General features: G+C 40.5%; 1 long non-coding RNA gene across 1 annotated transcript; it reads left to right on the forward strand.

Annotated features, from left to right (window-relative positions):
• The first annotated feature begins 7027 nt into the window (after positions 1 to 7027).
• On the forward strand, positions 7028 to 8846 carry LOC106082248 (uncharacterized). Its single transcript, XR_001220468.2, has 3 exons — positions 7028 to 7085; positions 7300 to 7562; positions 7657 to 8846. It is a non-coding gene; the product is annotated as an uncharacterized LOC106082248 (long non-coding RNA).
• Positions 8847 to 25752: the final 16906 nt, after the last annotated feature.

Consider the following 25752-nt stretch of genomic DNA (forward strand, 5'->3'; position numbering starts at 1 on the left):
GGCGCCAAGATTTTAAATCTACAGATCGGTCTATATGACAGCTATATCCAAATCTGTACCGATCTGGGCCAAATCAAAAATATATCTCGAAGGGCTTTTTTCACGTAACCAACACGCAGGGGATATACCCTATACATGCAGTTGATTGCGTTGGCAATTGGGAAAGTTAAGGGTTGGAGACGGGAAAGAGAGAGTAGTGTTTATTGGTATTTGTCTTAAATTTCTGAATGTCAATGTCGGTGGGAAAGACATTAGCCCGAAGTCGATTCCACATACGAATGGTTCGGGCGAAAAATGAATTTTCTCTGTAATGCATGGTTCGGTCGACTGGCCAATCAATTACAAACGGGTGTGAGTTCCTGGCAAGCCTTGTATTCCTGGTGAACATCCTAACGTCAGGGATAAGAAGACGAATATCCCTGGAACACACGCCATGAAAATAACGATAGAGCAATACAATGCTACCCACATTCCGACGATGTTCAAGAGAAGCAACAGAGTTGGATATCCTACTGTTCCCAATCAACACCTTCGCTCTCCGTTGAACCCGGTCAAGTAGCTCCAAGAATGATTTTGGAGCTCCTGCCCATATATGAGAGTTATATTCTATTCTCGGCCTGATGTAGGTAGTATAGATATTGAGAAGATCAGAAGAGGTGAAATATTTCTAGCACCGCTTAAGAAAGCCCAAACACTTGAATGCTTCTTTCGACACTTCGAATACGTGTTTTGTATCTTCATGCCCAGAGCATCAAGAGCATCTGACTGTTCAATTGCTATACCGTCCATAGATATCGACGATCGAAGTGGGTCAGTGAATCGCTTGTGGGGCAAGAAACAGCACTGCGTCTTTTGTGCGTTAAAGTCTACTCTGTTCATTCTACCCCACTCGGTAATGGCCAACAAATCCTGGGAGAGCGTCTCATCCATAATGCGCCTCCTGTCCACAATTTCTTGAGGACTGGGTCTATGCTCGAATGAACATGAATGACACAGACTACTGTCATTGGCAAATAAATAGACTGGATTCGAAGTCTGACCCAATAGATCGTCAATGAAAATAAGAAAAAGGGAAGGGGAAAGGACAAAGCCTTGTGGCACACCTGCGGTCAATGTATACTCATCTGATGAGAACTCATCTACAACAACTCGTATAGTGCGATCTCTGAAAAAGCTCGATATAAATCGCACGAAGTTATAACCGACTCCAAAAGCGACAAGCTTGATAAAAGTGCACCGTGCCAGACCCTATCAAATGCTTTGGAGAAACTGGTGGATAGAGCAACTCCATTGTTCCGACAAAAATTCCATTAGGTCTCCCGTAGAGCGATTTTTGCGGAACCCATACTGTCTGTCGCTAAGAAGGCCATAGGACAAGATGATCGTTTACCATACACTCCATAACCTTGGAGAGCACACAACATATCCCAATTGGCCGGTAATTCGCAAGGTTGTTCGCCCCACCTTTCTTGGGGATGGGCTGAACGTTCGCAACCATCCAACGCGCCGGGATAACTCCCGCACGGTGAGCAAGGTTGAAAAGGTTGCGTAATGGAAGAGCAAATGTCGAAGAGCACTTACAAAGGACAAGTGTTGATAAACCGTCCGGGCCCGGAGATTTATTAACGTCGAGATCCGCAAGGACCCTTTTAACTCCCTGTTTTCGAAAGAATATCTGAGGTAACGGAGACCACCGTAGCGCAGAGGTTAGCATGTCTGCCTATGACGCTGAACGCCTGGATTCGAATCTTGGCGAGACCATCAGAAAAATTTGTCAGCGGTGGTTTTTCCCTCCTAATGCTGGCAACATTTGTGAGGTACTATGCCATATAAAATTTCCCTCCAAAGAGGTGTCGCACTGCGGCACGCTGTTCGGACTCACATATAAAAAGGAGGCCCCTTATCATTGAGCTTAAACTTGAATCGGTCTGCACTCATTGATATGTGAGAAGTTTGCCTCTGCTCCTTAGTGGAATGTTCATGGGCAAAATTTGCATTTATAACTGAGGCATCGAACTAGGTACATTATCAATCACGGGGAGAAAGAAATATGTCGAAGGGCCTAACATAACTCAAAGTCGCAAACTTCGGCGAAATCGGAAAATAAATGCGCCCAAGACCTCAAATCGAGAGATATAGACAGACTATATGGCAGATGTATCAAAATCTGGACCAATGTGAACCAAATTGAAGGAGGACGTCAAAGGCCCTAACACAACTCACTGTCCCAAAGTTCGGCGAAATATGACAACTAATACGCCTTTTATGGGCCAAAGACCTTAAATCAAAAGATCACTCTATATGGACCGAACTGGGCCAAATTGAAGAAGGATGTCGAGGTGCCTAATATAACTCACTGTTCCAAAATTTCAGCAAAATTCGATAATAAATGTGGCTTTTATGGGCCTAAGACTATAAATCGGCAGATCGGCTTATATGGGGGCTATATTAAAATATAGTCCAATAAAGCCCCTTACCTATGGACAGAAAAAGAATCTTTGCAAAGTTTCAGCTCAATATCTCTATTTTTAAAGACTGTAGCGTGATTTCAACAGACAGAAGTACAGATGGACGGACATGGCTAGATCGCCTTAGATTTTTACGACGATCAAGAATATATATATTTTTAGTTTCGAAAATGGATATTTCGATGTGCTGCAAATGGAATGAAAAAATGTACACAAATTATACAAATTTTAATCTACATCGTGTCATTTACATAGCCCCGGTCGATACGAGATAACTATGAGCACCACACAGGCTGGAACTTTGAGCTCCGACTTGTGTGGTGTTCATCGTTATCACGGGAAGCTTAGCTGAAAGCTACCGGGCGCGTCCACAGGTAGCGGACGGTGGAAAGCGGCCGCGGGCAGTCAGCGTTTTTCGAGAGGAGAGTCTCATTGAGGAGTCAGGTTGCACTAGCTCTTAATTAAATACTTAGTGCCAATGATACTCGAGATGACAAGGCGAGTTATTGGCGCCTTCAAATCAATAATGGCCAACATCAGCGTCTGTTCCCAGGTTAGTGGCGGCTGGAGGCGAGCGTCGGATCTTGGACCAAGCGGCTCGCCACAACGAGGGATACATGTACACTCCCACAAAACCCATGCGGTTGGGGCGCTGGGCCAGTTTCCCGCTCCCGGAAAACTATAAGAACTACTATGAGAAACAAAGGAATAGTAAAAACGGACCGCCGGACCGTTGTCGACCCACGCAAACGAAACAAGGGAGATGATTTGCGGATCTGCACCTGGAATGTCCGCACTGTTTATAGAGAAGGTGCAGTATACGCACTGGCGGATGTATTAGAGAAGTACAAGGCAGATCTTACCGACTTACAGGAAGTGCGATGGACTGGGAATGGCGCCACAACAACACCAAACGGTGACGAACTATACTATAGCTGCCATAACACGAGGCATGAATTTGGCTGTGGATTTATGGTTAGTCGGAGACTGAAACACCCAGCTTTACTCCGGTGGATGAGAGGCTAGCCACAACCCGCACAAAAGACAAATTCTTCAACATCAGTCTTATTTGTGCCCATGCCCCGACGGAAGACAGAGACGAGCAGACCAAGGATATTTTCTACGAGCGCCTAGAGAGAGAATATGACCGCTGCCCCGCCCATGATATTAAAATCGTTCTGGGAGACTTGAAAGCGAAGATAGGGAAGGAAGACATTTTTGGTCCAAATGTCGGAAAGTTTAGCCTCCATGAGACAATGTCCAGTAATGGATTGAGGCTGATAGATTTCGCCGCGGCAAAAAACATGGTAGTTAGTAGCACCAGATTTCAACATAAAAATATTCACAAAACCATATGGCTGTAACCCGATCAAAACACGAGGAATGAAATTGATCACGTAGTGATAGATGGAAGACATTCATCCATTAGATGTACGATCGATCCGTGGGGCGAATATAGATTCGGATCATTACCTTGTTGCAGCAAAGGTTCGCACCCGTTTGAACATGGCGAGGAAAGTACTATCTGACACTGCACGGAAGCTGGACATTGAAAAGTTGCAAACATAACAAATGGCAGCGGCATATTCCACTCGACTGATCCAACTGCTTGATGAAAGCAGTCCTTTTTCTGATGATATAATGGCCCAGTGGCAAATTATTGCCCACTCCATGGAAAACGCCGCGAAATCCGTATTTGGATACCGGAAGCCTCCTCCAAAAAACCCATGGTACGACCAAGAGTGTCGAGATGCTACTGAAGCCAAGAATGCGGCATATAGAGCAATCCTGCAATCAGTAGCAACTCGCCAGATGAGGGAGAGGTATCGGAAGAAAAGAAGAGAGGATAAACGTCCATTCCGCAGAAAGAAAAAGGAAATGGAAAGACGTGAGTGCGAGCGAATTGAGATGTACAGGAGTCAGAATGAAGTCCGGAAATTCTACCAAAGAATTAAACATCAAACCGATGGCTTTGGTGCAGGCACATCCTCCTGCAGAGACAAAGAAGGAAATCTGGTAACTGACATATGCAACATGTTGTTGTTGTAGCAGTGTGTTGTAAACTGAGGCGGCAGCCCTTGCCGATGAAGGACTTCATCGGGTCAATCCGGTACGTACAACCGGCTGCCATGGGATTGCCACACATGTAACATGCTGATGATATGCAAAGAAAATTTTACCCAACTGCTAGTGTCCGACGTTTGCGGCGAAGAGGATTCCGCAAAACCAATCCATGATGGTATAGAATGTTTACCTCCTATTCAAAATGAGGTCCAAGTAGCAGTGACTTGACTGAAGCACAACAAGGCAGCAGGAGCCGACGGGTTACCCGCTGAACTATTTAAGACAGGAGGCGACACGCTGATAATGCGTATGCATCAGCTTATCTTCGCAATCTGGCTAGAAGAACGCATACCCGATGATTGGAACCTCAGCATACTATGTCGCATACACAAGAAAAGAGGCAAGACGGAATGTGCCAACTACGGAGGAGTAAGTATCGTCCCCATCGCATACAAGATACTCCCAAATGTACTGTGTGAAAGATTAAAGCCTAAAGTCAATGATATAATTGAGCCCTATGCGGCTTTAGACCTGGATATTCACACAGCGCCAAATCCTGAAAAAGACCCGAGAAGATCAAATCAACACCTACCATCTCTTTGTTTACTACAAAGCCGCCTTCAATACTCTTTTACCTTCAAAGGTATTTCAAGTTATGTCTGAGTTTGGTATCCCTGTAAAAATGATAAGCCTTTGCAGGATGACACTTGCTGATACGCGTTCCTCAGTAAGAATAGGAAAGAATCTCTCCGAACCATTTAATACCAAACGAGGTTTCAGACAAGGTGACAGCCTATCGTGTGATCTCTTTAATATCGTGCTGGAGAAGATTATACGAGATGCAGAAGTGAACAGATATGGCACACTAATCACAAGAGAGCACATGCTACTCGCCTATGCCGACGATATCGATATCATAGGTTGATCACCGGAAGTAGTAACTGCAGCCTTTGAAAGAATCGAAAGAGAGTCAGTGAAAATAGGTCTGGCAGTAAATGGAGATAAGACGAAATGGATAAAGAAAATGGAGAAAGTTGGGAACCACAACTTTGAGACAGTCAGTAACTTTATCTGCCTCGGCACCGCCGTAACGAATGAATCCAGTTTTGAGATAATGCTATTTTGGACTAAGTAAGCAGTTTAGAAACAAGGCCACCTCTCGACAGACGAAGATTACACTATACAAGGCACTGATACTACCCGTGTTGTTATATGGTTCTGATGCATGGGTACTTGTGAAAGCAGATGAGGCAGTGCTTGGAGTATTTGAGAGAAAGATTCTTCGTAAAATATATGTTCCAGTTTGCGTTAACGAAGAATATAGGCGACGTATGAACCACGAGCTCTATGAGCTGTATGACGACGATAACATAGTTACATGCATCAAAATACAACGGCTGCGTTGGCTAGCTCATGTTGTCGGAATGGATGAAGAAGCTCCAGCAAAGAAGTCTTTTGGAGGCAAACACGGTGCTACACGCAAACCGGGAAGACCAAAAGCCCGATGGAAAGATCAAGTTGTGGGAGACACCTCGAAACTTGGTGTCAGAGATTTTAGAATGAGCGCAGAAGATCGAGACGCTTGGAACGCTATTCTACGTTCGGCTAGTGGAACAAATATTCTGTCATAGCCAATTAAAGTAAAAAAGTCATTGACAAAGCATACATTTTAAGCATTTTTGTGTTAAAATATTATGACCAATTGCTATAACTTCACAAAAAATTATTCAATGTAGAAAACGTAATAAAAACAGGCCACCGTAGCACAGAGGTTAGCATGTCCGCCTTTGACGCTGAACGCTTGGGTTCGAATTCTGGCGAGACCATCAAAAAAAAAAATGTTCAGCGGTGGTTTTCCTCTCCGAACGCACTGCAACACGCCGTTCGGACTCGGCAATAAAAAGGAGGACCCTTATCATTGAGCTTAAAATTGAATCGGACTGCAGTCATTGATATGTGAGAAGTTTGCCCCTGTTTCTTAGTGGAATGTTCATGGGCAAAATTTGCACTTGCAATAAAAACTTACAGTAGAAAGGAGCTTAAGCTAGCGGCCGTATTCACAATACTTAACTTACTTATATCATATTTCAAATCTACATTAAGTTTTGGGAATAAGTCTGTAAGTGTTTGAAATTTCCCATAAATATATTGTGTTCTTAACAACTGTCAAATTTTTAAATTAAAAACAAAAAAATGTTTTTGCAAATTTAGTTAATTTACTTATTTTTTTATTTACTTACCTATCCATTTCGTTGATACATGTTTGCCATCCGCCAGCAAATTTTAAACATTTAATTATTTTTGATTTTTTCACATTTTCAAATGCTTTGTTTGAAAGGGCGTAGCACACACAAAATTAATTAAAGAAAAAATCATTCCCGAACACTAAAAATATATTTTTTGTTTCTTTTTTCTCTCTATTTTATATGAAATGTCTACGACTTCTTGGGTACTTAAGAAATAGAAAAAAAATAGCCAACACAGATTGCTAATGACGGCTAACCCATAGTGACGTTGTAGACTTGTTTGGCGTGTTTCGAGACAGTTAACAAGGTTGGTCGAGTGAAGATTTATGGCCGCAAATTTTTTTTTTGACATTTTCTATTGGTGGTTTTGACTCAAAATACATGTTTTAAACACTCACGCTTTTTGTTTAATTTTTAAATTTTTTTTCTGTTTAATTTTAGTCATTGTTTATTTTGACTGCGTTGTTCTTTTTCTTAGTATATTTTTTTCACACCTATTTTTCTTGTTTAATTCTAATTAGCAATGTGTTTCTTTCGGACTTTGCGTCAGATGGCCGATTGCAGTCTGTCTGCTGACCGTTTCCAGTTGCACAATGATGAACAATAGCCGCTCCAGAATCGCTGTGTCAGGTCATTGTCTGCTCGTTGTTTATTCTGCCAAAAGATATCAATCGCCAAATGTGAATGAATGACGAAGGACAACGGTGATGGTGATGGCGGCGGCGGCGACGACGGCGACTGGGTCTGATAGAAAAGTGTCAGTTTGGTGTCCAAAAACAGAAACGTATGTATCAACCATCCCACCTTTTTTGTTTGTTGTTGCCTTTCTTCCTCTGGTGTTTAGCATTTATTGTGTCTGCTCTTCACTGTTTTTGCAGAGCCCATTCCAAAGATTTCAGCGACTGCCGCTGCCAACTCTCATGGCTGTAGTAGTGGTGGTGATGATGCCAGTGGTTGTGTGGTGGCTATGGTGGTTGTGCCATCTGTAATGGTGGTGGTATATTTTGCCAGTTGCTGTTGGTGGTGATGGTGATGATGATGGCCAAAGTAACCAACTCAAAAATGCGAATCACAAAACAACGCCACACATATAAATGAAGGCAAAGAGCTCACGGTCCAAGCAGCAGCTAAGTAGTCGTCAATCGTATACCAGTGCCAGATATCACAAGCCCGGAGGACAACAAGCCAACATAAAAGCTATCGAAAAGGAGAATATACGCACAGAACCCAAGCCCAAGATGTACGAGACTGGCAGAGAAGCTTTCCGCCCTGGCAACTCGTTACTGTTTTCATCTTCCATATTGCAGAGTCAGCAAACAAACTCCAAGCAAGTTGTTCTCTATTTCAATGCTACTTTTGAGGCAACACAGATGCGACGGCATGTACTTTGACGTTGTTACCCTGGCCTTGCTGCGCCTCGCATTCTTGTGAGAACTTCTATGGCTGCCATTGTAAAGCCTGACACACGGGGTTAGAGTTTTCGACATTGACGGCATCTACACCACCCCGTTTTAGAGGCCGTTGGCCCGGGTGTGTTTTTATTTCGTTGGACTATTGAAACAGGGAATCCTTCTCAGCTCCTCGTTTGCAGTCACATAGAAGAAACGACAACAACAGCAGCAGCAGCAGAAACACTCTGCCCGCAATGGCAGTTATGCCTTATGGTGGTGGCTTTGTTCGTTCGCATGGCTGCCGCCTTTTGTCGTCTACGTTTTGCCATCACCTTCCATGTTGATTTAATGGCGGCACACGGACCCCGACCCCTGCCTGTATGGTGTGAAAAAATGTTTTTTTTTTTAATAAAAAAAATATTGAAATGAAGAACAAAAGGGAATTATAAAACTCAAATATGAAAAGGGAGAACAAAATCGATGATTATGATGATGAGAAGAAAAATATTTTAAGGGGGACATAAAAACCATATCGACTGTGCACTGTGGGTTAATGAGATGAGAATGTAATGTTAAGGCCAAAACGGAATGAGCTTATTGGTTTTTGTTTTTGAGCGTTGCGTTGAAAAATGCAAAAATGGGTTTCCAAGATTCGGTCCGGCCTAACTTAGCACGCTTTTACTCGTTTGTGTTCAAAAAATGTTGAATATAATCCTGAGTTTAAATAAAAATGCTTTAAGCTAAGCTTTTTTCTACTGGAAAGGAGAAAGCAGATAATGTTGTTTTCACAATGTGGAAGGTATGTCGTTAATAATGAAAAAGAAAATCAATCAAATGGCTTCCATGACCATATCCATTTCATGAAATTTTCCATAACCAACCGTAGCGCAGAAGTTTGAATGTCCGTCTATAAAGCTGAACGCCTGGGTTCGAATCCTGGCCACAACATCAGAAAAATGTTTAACCCTCCTAATACTGGCGACATTCGTTAGGTAATTTGAAATGTAAAATATCTCCCCCAAAGGGGAGATAGCCGAGTCCGAACGCCGTTCGGACTCGGCTATAAAAATGAGGCCACTTATTATTTAGCTTAACCTTGAATCGGGCAGCACTCATTGATATGTGAGAGTTTGTCACCTGTTCCTTAACAGAATGTTCATGAGCAAATTTGCATGCTTTGGCGGTGTGAGTAAAAAAGTCGTGGTGTTCTTATCACGTGTCCCTCTCTAATAGCATGCAACTTCAAAAAAGAAAAAAACCGCTACTTACTTCAACTGGCTATGACAGGACATTTTTCCCATTAGCCGAACGTAGAATAGCGTTCCAAGCGCCTCGATCTTCTGCGCTTCTTCCATAATCTCTAAAACCAAGATTCGAGCTGTCTCTCTCACCATTTGATCTTTCTATCGGGCTCTTGGCCGTCCCGCTTTGCGTGTACCAACATGATCACCTTCAAAAGACTTCCTCGCTGGAGCGAACGCAACCGCTGTATTTTGCTAAGTTTTATAATGCTATTGTCGTCATGCAGCTAATACAGTTCGTGGTTCATACATCCATAATGTTACGAAGAATCTTTATCTCAAACACTCCAAGCACTGCCTCGTCTGCTTTCAAAAGTACCCATGCCTCAGGACCATATAACAACACTGGTAGTATCAGTGTATAGTGTAATCTTCGTCTGTCGAAAGGTGCCCTTGTTTCTAAACTGCTTACTCAATCCAAAGTAGCATCTGTTTGCTTATATTATTCTTCGCTATATTTCATAACTGGTGTCATTCGTTTCGGTTACGGCAGTGCCTATTTTAAAGTTGTGGTTCCCAACTTTCTCCTTTTTCTTTATTTAATCGGTTGTACAAGGCGTTTTTGGAGTTGATACCACCCATTTCGTTTTATCTCCATGGACTACCAGAACCATTTTCACTGATTCTCTTTCAACTCTTACAAAGGCTACAGTTATACTTCCTGCGAGCGAACCATGATATCGATCGCGTCGGCATAGGCGAGTAGCATGTATTGTCTTGTGAGTAATGTGACATATCTATTCACATCTGCATCTCATATAATCTTCTCCAGCAGGATGTTAAAGAGATCATACGATAGGGTGTCTGAAACCTCTTTTGGTATTGAGTGGTTGGGAGAGATTCTTTCCTATTCTTACTGAGGAACGGGTATCAGTAAGTGTCATTCTGCAGAGTCTTATTAATTTTACAGGGATACCAAACTCAGACATGGCTTGATGTACCCTGAACGGTCAAAGCTATCGAAGGCGGCTTTGTAGTCCACAAAGGGATGGTAGGTGCTGATTTGCATTTCTCGCATCATTTCCAGGATTTGGGGCAGTGTGAATATCTGGTCTTTGCTAGATTTACCAGGTATAAAGCCCAATTTTCTCATTGACTTTAGGTTTTAATCTTCCACACAGTACGCTCGAGAGTATTTTGTATGCGAAGGAAGCAGACTTATTCGCAGACAAGCTGATGCATAAGCCTTATCAGCGTAACACCTCTAGTCTTAAATAGTTCAGCGGGCAACTCGTCGACACCTGCTGCCTTGTTGTTCTTCGGTCGGGTCACAGCTATTTGGACCTTATTCTGACCAGGAGGTTCAAGGTTGTCCTCTTCGCAGCTAACGTCGGACACTATCAGCTGGGTAAAATGTTCTTTCCATGTTATCAGCATGTTATCTGTGTCAGTTACCAGATTTCCTTCTTTGTCTCTGCAGGAGGATGTGCCTGCACCAAAGCTATCGGTTTGATGTTTAACTCTTTGGTAGAATTTCCGGACTTCATTCTGACTTCTGTACATCTCAATTCGCTCACACTCACGTCTTTCCATTCCTTTTTCTTTTTGCGGAACAGTCGTTTCTTCTCTCTCCTCTTCTCTCGATACCTCTCCTTCATCTGGCGCGTTGCTGCTGATTGCAGGCTTTGAGCAGGGTAGGTTAGGTTAGGTTTAAGTGGCAGTCTGCCATCAGACTCAATTCCACATTTTCGTTCATTGTGCTAGCACAGGAACAGGATAAAGATGATGCGTTCTAGTTCCTACCGCTAAACCAAACCAAGCCGTAATTTTTATGTTCATTATAGACTCAAAGACGGCTGAATTGATTTTCATGAAATTTTCACAGATGGTGCAAAATGATCCCGTGGTGAAAATAGGGTACTACATTTTTTTATATCTAAAGGGGAGCGGACGCTCCCCCTTACCCTAATTCTCAGAAACGCCAGATCTCGGTGATGGGTGGTGCGATTTAAGAGAAATTTTGTGTGCTCTCTTATAACAACCTAAAAATAAAAATTTGGTATCCAAATTTCGGATGGGGTACTTAGGAGGGCCGACCCACCCCCAAAATCAACCAAATATATATTTAGACCAATCACGAAAATATGGAACTCATATGAAAGGAATGTATGATTAGAAAACGTATCTTATATCCAAATGTCGGACTAAGCATTAGGGGGACCACCCTAACCCCTAAATCGGACATATTTACCCATTATGGCAACATGGGACTCAAATGAAAGGTATTTACGAGTGGACAATATGTGACCGACCATGACAATATGTGGCTCAAATAAAAGTTATTTGAAACTAGAAAACGAATTTGACAACCAATTTTGAGGCCAAGTGTTTGGGGGACGCCTCATCTCATAAATTCCCCTTAAACCAAGGGTAATATAAGGTTTAAATAAATGGTATTTGAGGGTAGAGCACGATGCTGATATTTTTTTAGGGCTACGTGTCTTGGGGACCATCTCACCCCTGAAGACACCTCTAAATCGGACATACATATTTGCCGATCATGGCAATATGGGGCTCACATGAGAGGTATTTGGGAGTAGATTACGAAATTCATACCCAATTTCGGGAGTCCAAACCACCCCCTAAACCTAGCAATCTCCACCCTGGGGGCCTTCCCACTCCCAAAATCCCCATGGGAATATCGGGCTCAAATAAAGTCTTTTAAGAGTGGAGTACATCTAACATCCAAATTTAAATGACCTTAAACTCTTCGAGCGAATTCCCAGACCAATAAAGATCATATGGGATTCAGATAAAGGCATTTATATTGTTATGCTATTAATTGAGCGATATATGGACCAATAAATAAATGGTATTTGAGGGTAGGGCACGATGCTGATATTTTTTAAGAGCTAAGGTTTCAAATAAAAGGTATTTGGGAGTAGAGCACGAAATTCACATCCACTTTCGGGAGTCCATACCGGGGGTCTACACCATCCCCTTATCCCACCAACCACCTTCCCACTCCGAAAATCCCTATGGGAAAGTCGGGCTCAAATAAAGTCTTTCAAGTATAGAATACATCTAACATCCGACCCTATAAAGTATATATATTCTTGATCAGCGTAAAAATCTAAGACGTTCTAATCACGCTACAGTCTTTAACCCTTTAAAATATATATACTTGATCAGCGTAAACAACTAAGACGATCTAGCCATGTCCATCCGTCTGAATGTTGAAATCACGCTACAGTCTTTAACAATTAAAAAAGCATTAAGTTCAGCCGGGCCGAACTGTGGATACCCACCACCTCGGGTATACATGTAAACGTCATTTCGTCACAATCTGATGAAAATTGGACATTGAGTGGTCTAATCTATATTCCACTATTCAATTTTGTAGAACAAAATATTGGTCTTTTTGCAGGTATATCCAATTATAAACTGATCTGAACCATATTAAGATCGGATATCGTGAGCTTCAGAAAAACTCACTGTTTCAAATTTAAACGAAATCGGGTAATAAATAAAGCTTTTATTGGCTTCAGACCCCTTATCGGCAGATCGGGCTATATGGCAGCTATATCTAAATATAGTCCGATCAGAACCATATTAAGGTCAAATGTTGGGAGGCTTAAAACTGCCCACTATTCCAAATTTCAACGAAATCGGTTAAAAAATAATGGCCTTCAAACCCTTTTTCGGGAGATCGGTCTATATGGCAGCTATATCTAAGTATAGTCCAATCTGAACCATATTTGGGTCAGATGTTGGGAGGCTTAAGATAACCCACTGTTTTAAATATCAGCGATATCTGGTGGCAAACAAACTTTTATGGGCTTCAGACCCTTTATCGGGAAATTGGTCCACATGGCAGCTATATCTAAATATGGACCGATCTAATCCATATTTAGGTCAGATGCCGGGAGGCTTTAAATAACCCACAGCAGCGAAATCGGGTTATAAACAAAGCTTTAATGGTCTTCAGACCCTTTATCGGCAGATCGGTCTATATGGTAGCTATATCTAAATATAGTCCGATCTGACCCAAATTAGGGTCAGTTGTCGGGAAGCCTTAAACTAATCACTGTTTCAAATTTCAGCAAAATGGGATGAAAAATAAGGTTTTTAAGGGCATAAGACCCTTTATCGGAAAGTCGGTCTATATAGCAGCTATATCCAAATATGGTCCGATTTAAACCGTTCAAGAACTAAACCAGCGTGCATCAAAAAGACGTATCTATGCCAAATTTCAGCTCAATATTTTTGAAGGCTCTAAAGTGATTACAACAGACGGACGGACAGACGGATAGACGGACAGATGGACAAATCGTTTTACAAATTTACGACGATCCGAAATATATATACTTTGTAGGGTCGGAAGTTGATATTTCGATATGTTGCAAACGGATTGACTAAATGAATATACCTACGGTGGTGGGTATAAAAATAGAGATTTTGAGCTGAAATTTTGCACAGATTCTTTTTTTGTCCATAAGCAGGTCAAGTTCGAAGATGGGCTATATCTAGATATACCCCCATATAGACCGATCCGCCGAATTAGAGTCCTAGGTCAATAAATGCCACATTTATTATTCGACTTTGCCGAAATTTAGGACAGTGAGTTGTGTTAGGCCCTTCGACATTCTTCTGCAATTTGGCTGAAATTTGGTGCAGTGAGTTGTGTTAGGTCACTCGACATCTTTCTTCAATTTGGCCTAGATCGGTCCATATTTGGATATTGGTGCCATATAGACTAATCTCTCGATTTAAGGCTATGGGCCCATAAAAGGCGCATTTATTATCCGATATTCCCAAAATTTTGGACAGTGAGTTCTGTTAGGCCCTTCGACATCCTTCTTCAATTTTGCCAAGATCGATCTAGATTTGGATATAGCTGCCATATAGACCGATTTTTCGTTTTAAGGTTTTGGACCCATATAAGGCGCATTTATTGTCCGATGTCGCCAAAATTTGGGGCAGTGAGTAACGTTAAGCCCCTCGACATATTTGTACAATTTGGCATAGATCGATCAAGATATGAATTAAGCTGTCATATAGACCGATCTCCAGATTTAAGGTCTTGCGCCCATAAAAGGCGCATTTATTGTCCGATATCGCCGAAATTTGCGATAGTGGGTTGTGTTAGGCCCTTCAGAATTCTTCTTCAATTTGGCTCAGATCGGTCCAAATGTGGATATAGCTGCCATATAGACTGATTACTCGATTAAAGGTTTTGAGGCCATAAAAGGCGCATTTATTGTCCGATGTCGCCGAAATTAGGGACAGTGAGTTGTGTTAAGTCCCTTGACATACTTCTGCAATATGGCACAGATCGGTCCAGATTTGGATATAGCTGTCATATAGACCGATATCTCGATTTAAAGTCTTGGCCCGATAAAAGGCGCGTTTAAAATCCTATTTCACTGAAATTTGACACAGTGACTTATGTTAGGCATTTTGACATCCGGTTTATGGTTCAAATCGGATATTCAAAGAATAATTTTGTTCCATATAAAGTAAAAGAAGGGGCAGCGGAGCGGGCCCGGTTCAGCTAGTAATTTAAATAAAAAACAAAGGCTTACAGCTTGTATTTAAAAACAACAAAATTGAATACGAGAGTCTACTATAGAATAAGTTTTTTTTTTGTTTTACTTTAAAACATTTTTAAGAGTTAATTTTTTTGAAAGTATTTTACTCTTTTATCTGGCGTCGAAATCGAGATAATTTCGACTTCGACTCCGGGCATAATTGCTTGACTCCGACTCCAAGACTCGGACTCCAACTCCTATTCCGCAGCCCTGCTAGATACAACGAATTATATTTACAAACTGAGCTTTTGATGACTTTAATATGATAACAATTCCATTCATTGAAATTGGGGAGGGCGGTCTTAAAAATCTGGTATTTATTGGCAATCGAATTGTCTTTACCTTTATTGTATTTGCAAAGAAATTAACTTAACACATCTGTAAACGCTTGCTGGTTGTTTGCCTTGCAATGTTGGTTATCAGAAAAGCTTAGTCTACATATAATTAAAATACTAGTAAAACGGTTCCACACTAAACGGTCTTACCTAGGACACCCTAATGTATGTTACTAAAAATGCCTTGCATTTTTGTAGCTGTTCTCAATCTCTCTGAGCGGCAATGCAGAGATTAATGTGGAATTTTATTTATTTTTTGTGTCTGCCTCCATTGGGGTCATTGATTTTGGAATCCCGAAGACAATGTTGTGATTGATTTCAAAGAGTTTAGATGGGTATGAAGGTTTGGAGTTTGCTACAAATATTTATTTCACAATGTTGGTTGAGTTTACATATCGGGTTTACAAAAACAACGATTGCACCACCCATTTTTCATAAAAGACATCGATTCACAAAAAATCATCCCTTAGCGAGCCCGTTCCAAATACATTTTTATATGCTCTCACATAGAAATGCAAATTAGTTTTTAGTACAATTACAATATTTTTCAATAACCAATTATCGATGAGGGTAGCTTCCAGAATGCTGCAATTTGAATGCTTTTGTATTTGTTTTCATATTTCTCTCGAAAGTGCTAGATGCATTTTTTTTTATTTTGTTTGCTTTGCTTCCACCATTGATGGGTGATGGGGTGGTTCGCAGTTTAATGCCCTCCTTAGGCATCGAACATCGCACCATGCGCAAAATATGTATTGTACAATCACCCATCCATTCATGAGTCCTTCCCACCATTTATCACATAGCAGGCAGACACGGCTCGCCTGAGTCGTCTTTTAAAACATAAAAATCCATAAAAGTTTGATTGTGTTTCGGTTTTTTGTTCTGTTTTGTAACTTTTTGCAAAACACACCCTAAAAAAGGGGAAATGTAACGAAAATGTATTTAACCGTAGAACTGTACACGAGAAATGAAAAAAAATGTATAACGTGTACATAAATCATGTCGTATCTAATCAGCATTTTTCTCAACCTACACCGCCATTAGGCGTGGAACTTATTCGAAGTTTTACAAAAATTGTAAATAAAACTTGTTTAGAGATTCTCTGTAAAGATTGATGAAACATTTTATTTTGGAGGGTTACCAAAAATCAATGCTTATAATAATTATACTCTTTGCAAACTTTATGCATACTGTAACTCCTGCAAATTGATGTTGCCTTTAAAACCCACCACAATGGAAACGAAGTGTATATATATTTCATTATTTCATTTCCGTCACCTCGAATCGATTTGCAACCCTATCTTCTTATATAACTCGAGTAAAAACGTGGCAAGTTGGGCCACGACGAATCTTGGGAGCCCATCACCATGGATTATGTTAAAAATTTATACACATATAAGCATTTAGTTGAAAGGCACATGTGTACTTTAGCTACCGAATTTCTATTCCTCCCAATTCTTTTAAAAATTTAAACTTCAGTGGCCGTAGAGGACAAATCGAAAGATAAATGGGAGCTTTATCAGGTGTTTGATTATACTTATCATAGATGTTTGAAGTCGTAATAAAACACAACTTTAAGTCATAATAAATCACAACCGTAGCGCAGAGGTTAGCATGTCCGCCTATGACGCTGAACGCCTTGGTTCGAATCCTGGCGAGACCATCAGGCGAGACCATCAGGCGAGACCATCAGCGGTGGTTTCCCCCTTCTAATGCTGGAAACATTTGTGCGGTACTATGCCATGTAAAACTTCTCTCCAAAGAGGTGTCGCACTGCGGCACGCCGTTCGGGCTCGGCTATAAAAGGTAGGCCCCTTATCATGGAGCTTAAACTCGAATCAGACTGCACTCATTGATACGTGAGAAGTTTGCCCCTGTACATTAGTGGAACGTTCATTGTCAAAATTTGCAAAAATTTGCGAATCACAACTTTTACTTGTTTGTTTTCTGATGTTCTCGCCAGAGTTCGAACCCAGGCATTGTGCATCAGAGGCGGACATGCCAACCTTTGCGCTACGGTGGCCTCTATTGCGTTATGTGTATCAAAATTGTCAATAACCATACGATTCATCAATTTTGTATAACATAACTTAAGCAAGTAAAAGTGTGCTATGTTCGGCCAGGCCGAATCTTTTATACCCTCCACCATGGATTGTAATTGTGGAATTCATTTCCCGGTATCTCTTTTTAGGCCAACAAAGGATAAAAGAAAGTAAAAAGGCGTTAAGTTCGGCTGGGCCGAACTTTGGATACCCACCACCTCGGGTATATATGTAAACCATCTTTCATCAAAATCCTATGAAAATTGCATAACTTACGTCCCATAGCAGTTATATCGAAATATGTTCCGATTTGGACCAAATACTAATTAGTACAAGTCATTGTTCTATTGTGTATAACGAAATATTGGTCTTTTTAGTAGCTATATCTAAAAATAAACCGATTTGAACTGAATAAGATACGGATGTCGAAAAGCCTAACATAAGTCACTGTGTCATATTTCAGTGATATCGGAATATAAATGAGCCTTTTATGGGGCCAAGACTTTAAATCGAGATATCGGTCTACATGGCAGCTATATCCAAATCTGGACCGATTTGGGCCAAGTTGCGGAAAACTGCCGAAGAGCCTAACACAACGCTCTGTCTCAAATTTTAGCGACATCGGAAAATAAATGCGCCTTTTATAGCCCCAAAACCTAAGACCGAGAGATCGGTCTATATGGCAGTTATATCCAAATCTAGGGCGATCTGGGCCATATTGCAGAAGTATGTCAAAGGGCTTTACTTAAATCACTCACCCAAATTTCGGCGACATCGGACAATAAATGCACCTTTAAACAACCCAAAACCTTAAATTGAGGGATCTGTCTATATGGCAGCTATATCCAAATCTGAACCGACCACGGCCAAATCGAAGAAAGATGTCGAAGGCCCTAAGGCAACTCACTGTCCCAAATTTCAGCAAAATTGGATAATCAATTTATAGACATGTTGATTTAGATGAGATTAATAGGAGTTTCTTGAACATATCTTTTCCTGAGCCAAACGTACATTTCTACGACAGTGAATTTAGTAACGTAAATCATAGTAGTAACAACACCTCACCAGACCTACTACGTTTTGATCTTGAGCGTTTTGAACAAAGCGATATCGTTAGCGCTGTAGAATCAATTAAGTCTAATGCCATTGGTTCTGATGGTATTGACCCAAGATTTTTTAGGATAATTCTACCCTTTATTCTTCCGTATATGTGCCATCTTTTTAACAATATTATTTTAAGGAGTTGCTATCCACAGTCTTGGAAACGGGCAAGGATAGTCCCAATACCAAAGAATAACCAAGAATTTAGGCCAATAGCAATACTCCCATTTGTCTCTAAGATATTTGAGACTCTAGTCAACCGGCAAATATCTGAATATATTGCGAATAATTCGCAGCTAACAGATTTTCAATCTGGTTTCCGGCCAAAGCACAGTTGCACTACTGCACTTTTGAAAGTAGTTGAAGATGTAAGGAGTGATATTGACAGCGATAAAGTTGCCTTTCTTGTTCTTTTAGATCATTCGAAAGCATTTGATTCCGTTGATCCCAATATACTTTACCTTAAACTGAAACATTTATTTAAATTTTATCTTACTAATAGATGCCAATCGGTATGTGTTGATAGCCGCTGTTCTAGTTATCTTCCAGTCTCAAGAGGTGTTCCACAGGGGTCTGTATTGGGCCCACTCCTTTTTCCTTATATAGCAATGACCTTCCTGGACAGTTGCGCAACTGTGGTATTCATATGTATGCCGACGACTTACAGCTGTATATGAGCTCCTCGCCGGGGAGGTTGATCGATGGCGTACTTCGACTAAATAATGACTTGGATAGGATAAACACATGGGCAAACGCCAACGGACTACTTTTAAATCCAATAAAGTCAAAGTGCCTTGTAATTGGTAGGAATCGGGTGACAATGCCGCCCAATCTTGATGTGGCAATCCTGGAGCCCCAATTGAGATTGTTTCATCTGCAAGAAACCTTGGTTTGGAGTTTGATGATAGACTTTCATGGAAGAATCATGTCAGTATGACAGTGGGCAGGACCTACGGCGTTTTACGAAACTTATATATGAGTCGACAGTATACCCCTTTGTCAATAAGAATGCTTTTGGCTAGGACATTTATTCTGCCGAAACTATTATAATCTTGCGAGGTTTTTTACGGTTGTGATGTAACTCATAGGAATAAATTGCACGTGGCCTTTAACGATGTCGTTAGATACATTTTTGGTTTGCGTAGAAGAGACCGGGTATCTGACTTTGCCAGACAAGTATATGGTGTCTCTTTTAACTCGTTCCTTAAGATACGCTTGTTGCAAATGATCCACAAGATAATTTATACCAATGACCCGTCATATCTGGCTTCTGTTTTGCGTTTTGCTAACTCTACAAGAGGTAAACAAGTAATACAAATACGTCATCAATATCGTGTATCTGAACAACAGTTCTTTGTTAATGCTATACGTCTCTGGAATAATCTTCCCAATAGTATTCAAATTATAAGTAATGAACGTCAGTTCAAATCTTTGATTTATAATCATTTTAATGAATTATTTGTTTTGTTTTTTTTTTATAACTATTTTTTTTTATTTATTTTATTAGTAACTTTGATTAAATTGTTAAATTTTCTTTAAAGTTTCTTTTTCTTCTTTTTTTTTATTTTGTTTAAACCTTTCTTTAACTTAAATATTGTATCAGTAACTTTGCTTAAATTGTTAAATATTTTGTACCAATTACTGTTCTATTTAAATGAAAACTTGTTGAACTCATTGTATTTATCAATTTACTAACCCATGCTTTATATAAGACACTGTCTTTTGTATAAGTTTTATCATAATAAAATACAAATATTGCAGAAGTATGTCAAGGGGCTTTACTTAACTCACTGTCCCAAATTTCGGCGACATCGGACAAAAAATGCACCTTTTAAGGACCCACGGCCAAATCGAAGAAAGATGTCGAAGGCCCTAAGGCAACTCACTGTCCCAAATTTCAGCAAAATCAGATAATGAATGTGGCTCTTATGGGCCTTAGACCCTAATTCGGAGGATCGGTCTATATGACAGCTATATCCAAATCTAGACCGATCTGGGCAAAATTGACAAAGGATGTCGAAGGGCCCAACACATCCCATTGCCCCAAATTTCAGAAAAATCTGATAATAAATGTGGCTTTTATGAGCTTAAGACCCTAATTCGGAGGATCGGTCTATATGGCAGCTATATCCAAATCTAGACCGATCTGGGTCATATTGAAGAAGAATGTTGACAACTCACTGTCCCAAATTTCAGCAAAATCGGATAATAAATGTGGCTTTTATGGGCCTGACACCATAAATCGGCGGATCGGTATATATGGTGGCTATATCAAGATATAGGCCGATATAGCCCATCTTTGAACTTAACCTGCTTATGAACAAAATCTGTGCAAAATTTCAGCTCAATATCTCTATTTTTAAAGACTGCAGCGTGATTTCAACAGACAGACGGACGGACATGTCTAGATCGTCTTAGATTTTTACGCTGATCAAGAATATATATAGTTTATAGGGTCGGAAATAGATATTTCGATGTGTTGCAAACGGAATGACAAAATGAATATACCCCATCCTTCTGTGGTGGGTATAATAATTGCTATGCTGTTGGAGCTTTATCAAGTTATGGACCATAATCAAACTGAATGGTGAACACCATGGTAGAAGAAAATTTCAGCCAATTCGAATAAGAATTGCTTCCTTAAGGGTCTCAAGAAGTAAAATAGGGAGATCAGTTTTTATGGAAGCTGTATCAGGTTATAAACCGATACAGACCATTCTAGACATGTATGTTGGAGGTCATGAGAGAATCCGTTGCACAATTTTTCAGCTAAACCAGATAATAATTGCTCCCTCTAGAAGCTCAAGAAGTCAAGATCCCAGATCGGTTTATATAACAGCTATATCAGGTTATGCACCGATTTGAACCATATTTAACACAGTTATTATACCCTCCACCATAAGATGGGGGGTATACTAATTTCGTCATTCTGTTTGTAACTACTCGAAATATTCGTCTGGGACCCCATAAAGTATATATATTCTTGATCGTCGTGAAATTTTATGTCGATCTAGCCATGTCCGTCTGTCCGTCCGTCCGTCTGTCTGTCGAAAGCACGCTAACTTCCGAAGGAGTAAAGCTAGCCGCTAGAAATTTTGCACAAATACTTCTTATTAGTGTAGGTCGGTCCATGTTTTGATATAGCTGCCATATAAACCGATCTAGGGTCTTGACTTCTTGAGCCTCTAGAGTGCGCAATTCTTATCCGATTAGGATGAAATTTTGCACGACGTGTTTTGTTACGGTATCCAACAAATGTGCCAAGTATGGTTCAAATCGGTTTATAACCTGATATAGCTGCCATATAAACCGATCTTGGGTCTAGACTTCTTGAGCCTCTAGAGTGCGCAATTCTTATCCGGTTGGAATGAAATTTTGCGCGACGTGTTTCGTTATTATATCCAACATCTGTGCCAAGTATGGTTCAAATCGGTCTATAACCTGATATAGCTGCCATATAAACCGATCTTGGGTCTTGACTTCTTGAGCCTCTAGAGTGCGCAATTTTTACCAGATTGGAATTTTGCACGACGTGTTTTGCTGTGATATCCAACAACTGTGCCAAGTATGGTTCAAATCGGTTCATAACCTGATATAGCTGCCATATGAACCGATCTTGGGTCTTGACTTCTTGAGCCTCTAGAGTGCGCAATTCTTATCCAATTTGAATGAATTTTGGCACGTAGTATTTTGTTACGATATCCAACAACTGTGCCAAATATGGTTTAAATCGGTTCATAACCTGATATAGCTGCAATATAAACCGATCTGGGATCTTGACTTCTTGAGCCTCTAGAGGTCGCAATTATTATCCGATTTGCCTGAAATTTTGTACGACGGATTCTCTCATGACCATTAACATACGTGTTTATTATAGTCTGAATCGGTCTATAGCCCGATACAGCTCCCATATAAATCGATCTATCTATTTTACTTCTTGAGCCCACAAAGAGCGCAATTCTTATTCGAATTGGCTGACATTTTACACAGGTCTCCAACATATAATTTAATTGTGGTCCAAACCGGACCATATCTTGATATCGCTCTAATAGAAGAGCAAATCTTTTCTTATATCCTTTTTTTTGCCTAAGAAGAGATGCCGGGAAAAGAACTCGACAAATGCGATCCATGGTGGAGGGTATATAAGATTCGGCCCGGCCGAACTTAGCACGCTTTTACTTGTTGGTAGTCATAACGAAACACGCCATACAAAATTTCAGCTAAATCTGATGAGAATTGCTCCCTCTTGTGGCTGAAGAAGTCAAGATTCAGGATCGGTTTATAAGGCAGCTATATCAGGTTATTTACCGATTTGAACTATATTTAGCACAGTGGTTGAAAGTCATAACAAAACTTATCATTCAAAATTTCAGCAAAATCGGATAAGAACTGCGCCCTCTAGTGGCTGAAGAAGTCAAGATCCAAGATCGGTTTATATGGCAGCTATATCAAAACATGGAACGATATGGCCCGTTTACAGTGCCAACTGATCATCACTAATAAGAAGTGTTTGTGCAAAATTTCAAGTGGCTGGCTTTACTCCTTCGAAAGTAAGCGTACTTTCAACTGACAGACGGACGGACATGGCTAGATCGACTAAAAATGTCATGACGATCAAGAATATATACACTTTATGGAGTCTTAGATGAACTTTTCTAGGATTTACAAACAGAATGACGAAATTAGTATACCCCCATCCTATGGTTGAGGGTATAAAAATGTGAGCAAAACCGATTTTTATGGTTTCAAATTGTTTAAGTAGTGAGCAAGCTGTTTAAATCTTAAAGTTGTGGAAACAATTTAATTTGGTTTGCTATCGTTCAAATGACAACAAAAACATCTGATTTCTTTATGTTTTTGTCAGAAGGCAAAGAGCACCACTTAATCAAAACAAGTAAAAGCGTTTCGGTTCGGCCGGGTCGAACCATATATACTCTCCACCATTGTTCGGATTTGTCGAGTTCTTTTTCCGGTATATCATTTTTGGCAAACATTTGTTGATAGGAAAGAATTACTATAATATTTTAGCTTTTATAGTAAGTTATCGTCCGATTCAGAACATAATTGAATTGAATAGTGGAGACCATAGTAGAAGTCCTTGAGTAAAATGTCTGCCAAAAATTGCGCCCTTAAGGGGCTCAAGAAGAAAAATAGGGACATCGGTTTATATGGGAGCTATATCAGGCTATAGACCGACTCAGACCATAATTGACACGTATATTGAAGTTCACCTCTAGATGCTCAAGAAATCAAGAACCCAGATCGGCTTATATGGCTGCTATATCTGGTTATGGACCAATAAAAAAAAGAACATGTAGTGTGATGTCACCTTAAGTATTTGACCTTGTCAGATATCGAAATCATTCTATTGAGGAAACATTGTGCGTTAAATTAACCCACCTTCGTCTTCCTTGGTTAACATTGTGACCCATAGGTTCAGCCCATTCAAATGATATGTCCATGATACTTTCTGCCTTTCTGCATAGCTTGGTCGAATCCCTACTCCTTAGAAATACAATAACATCATCTGCACAACAGACGGTTTAAAATTCCTCCTTAGTCAGCATATGTAATAGGTTATTTATGATGGTCGTCGTCGTCGTAGCCACATTTGCATGTGGAGGTGGCGATCCTCCTCAAGCTCCTGTAGGTGAGACAGCTCCTTTCGGTCCCAAGGACCGATCTCCGCGGCAACAAGGCGGCCATTGGTTATTTGAAGAAGCCAAGAACTCGCCTTGTCATATCGAGTATCATAGACACTTAGTATTTATGCAAGAGTCGTTGCCGCCCGGACTCTAACTAAGACCCTCCGCTCGATATCGCTGATTGTCCCCGACTACCGTTGCAGCTTCTTCGTATGGAGGATTCAAATATTCGCACGCGCCCGGTAGCACACAGATAAGCTTCTCGTGACAGCAATGAACACCACGCAGATTGAACCTCAATGTTCCAGCCTGTGTGGTGCTCACAGCTATCCTGTGCCGGGATTTAGGATGGTCACCCATAGGAGTGGCTATAAAATGCCCCCCTGAGGCATACCTGTGCCACTATCTCCCTTATATTTATGCCATGGGACCCAAAATTTACACATTTGCTGCTTAACATATGGTTTATCCAGTCTCTAAGGACCCGGCCCACCCGGTACTAGTCTAGGGATTTTATCGGTTTTATGTGTCGGTCCGCCCATTGTTAAAAGCCGCTACGATGTCAATGCATACCGTCAATGTGGTCGTCTTGGCATCGAAGGATTCTTCTATTTTATGCACAACCTCGTTCAGGGCATTCTTATGTAAAACATGAGAAAGATTTCAAAAATCCTACCTACAAAAATTTCATATTTTAAGTTAAGGAGATACGACCGTTTAAAGTTGATAATTTTTCAATTAAAAAAAAACAATTTTTGGTATTTTGGTCCGATTTCAAGTGTTATATCTATAAAATTAGTTCCGGGATTGCAATTTTTATACCCTCCACTATAGGTTGGGGGTATACTAATTTCGTTATTCCGTTTGTAGCACCTCGAAATATGCGACTTAGTCCGCATAAAGTATATATATTCTTGATAGTCATGACATTTTAAATTGATCCAGCCATGTCCGTCCGTCCGCTTGTCTGTCGAAAGCACGCTAACTTTCGAAGGAGTAAAGCTAGGCGCTTGAAATTTACGACAAATACTTCTTATTAATGTAGGTCAGTTGGGATTGTAAATGGGCCAAATCGGTCCAGGATTTGATATAATTGCCATAAAAACTGATCTTGGGTCTTGACTTCTTGAGCCTCTAGAGGACGCATTTATTATCCAATTTGGCTGATATTTGCAAGTTGTGTTTTTTTGGTGTTACTTCTAACAACTGTGCCAAATTATGTTCAAATCGGTTTATAACCTGATATAGCGTTCATTCTTTTCCGATTTGGCATTTCCGCCTAAGACTGTGGACGCCTGCATAAAAAACACCTGAATAAAAAAAAATTCGGTGGTGGTATTCCCCTCCTAACGCTGGCAACATTTGTGAGGTACTATCACATGCAAAACTTCTTACCAAAGAGGTGTCGCACTGCGGCACGCCGTTCGGACTCGGCTATAAAAAGGAGGACCGCGGACCCACCACCATGGATTCTGCTAAAATATAAGAGCTATATCTAGTTAAAGACCGAACTGCACCGCACTTGGTACAGTGTTTTAGAGCCATAACAGATCACTATATGCAAAACTTCAGGCAAATCGCAAAAAATCGTGGCTTATAAGGGCTCATGAAGTCAAATCGGGAGATCA

The sequence above is a fragment of the Stomoxys calcitrans genome, chromosome 2 (genome assembly GCF_963082655.1).
Source record: "Stomoxys calcitrans chromosome 2, idStoCalc2.1, whole genome shotgun sequence".
Classification (NCBI taxonomy): domain Eukaryota; kingdom Metazoa; phylum Arthropoda; class Insecta; order Diptera; family Muscidae; genus Stomoxys; species Stomoxys calcitrans.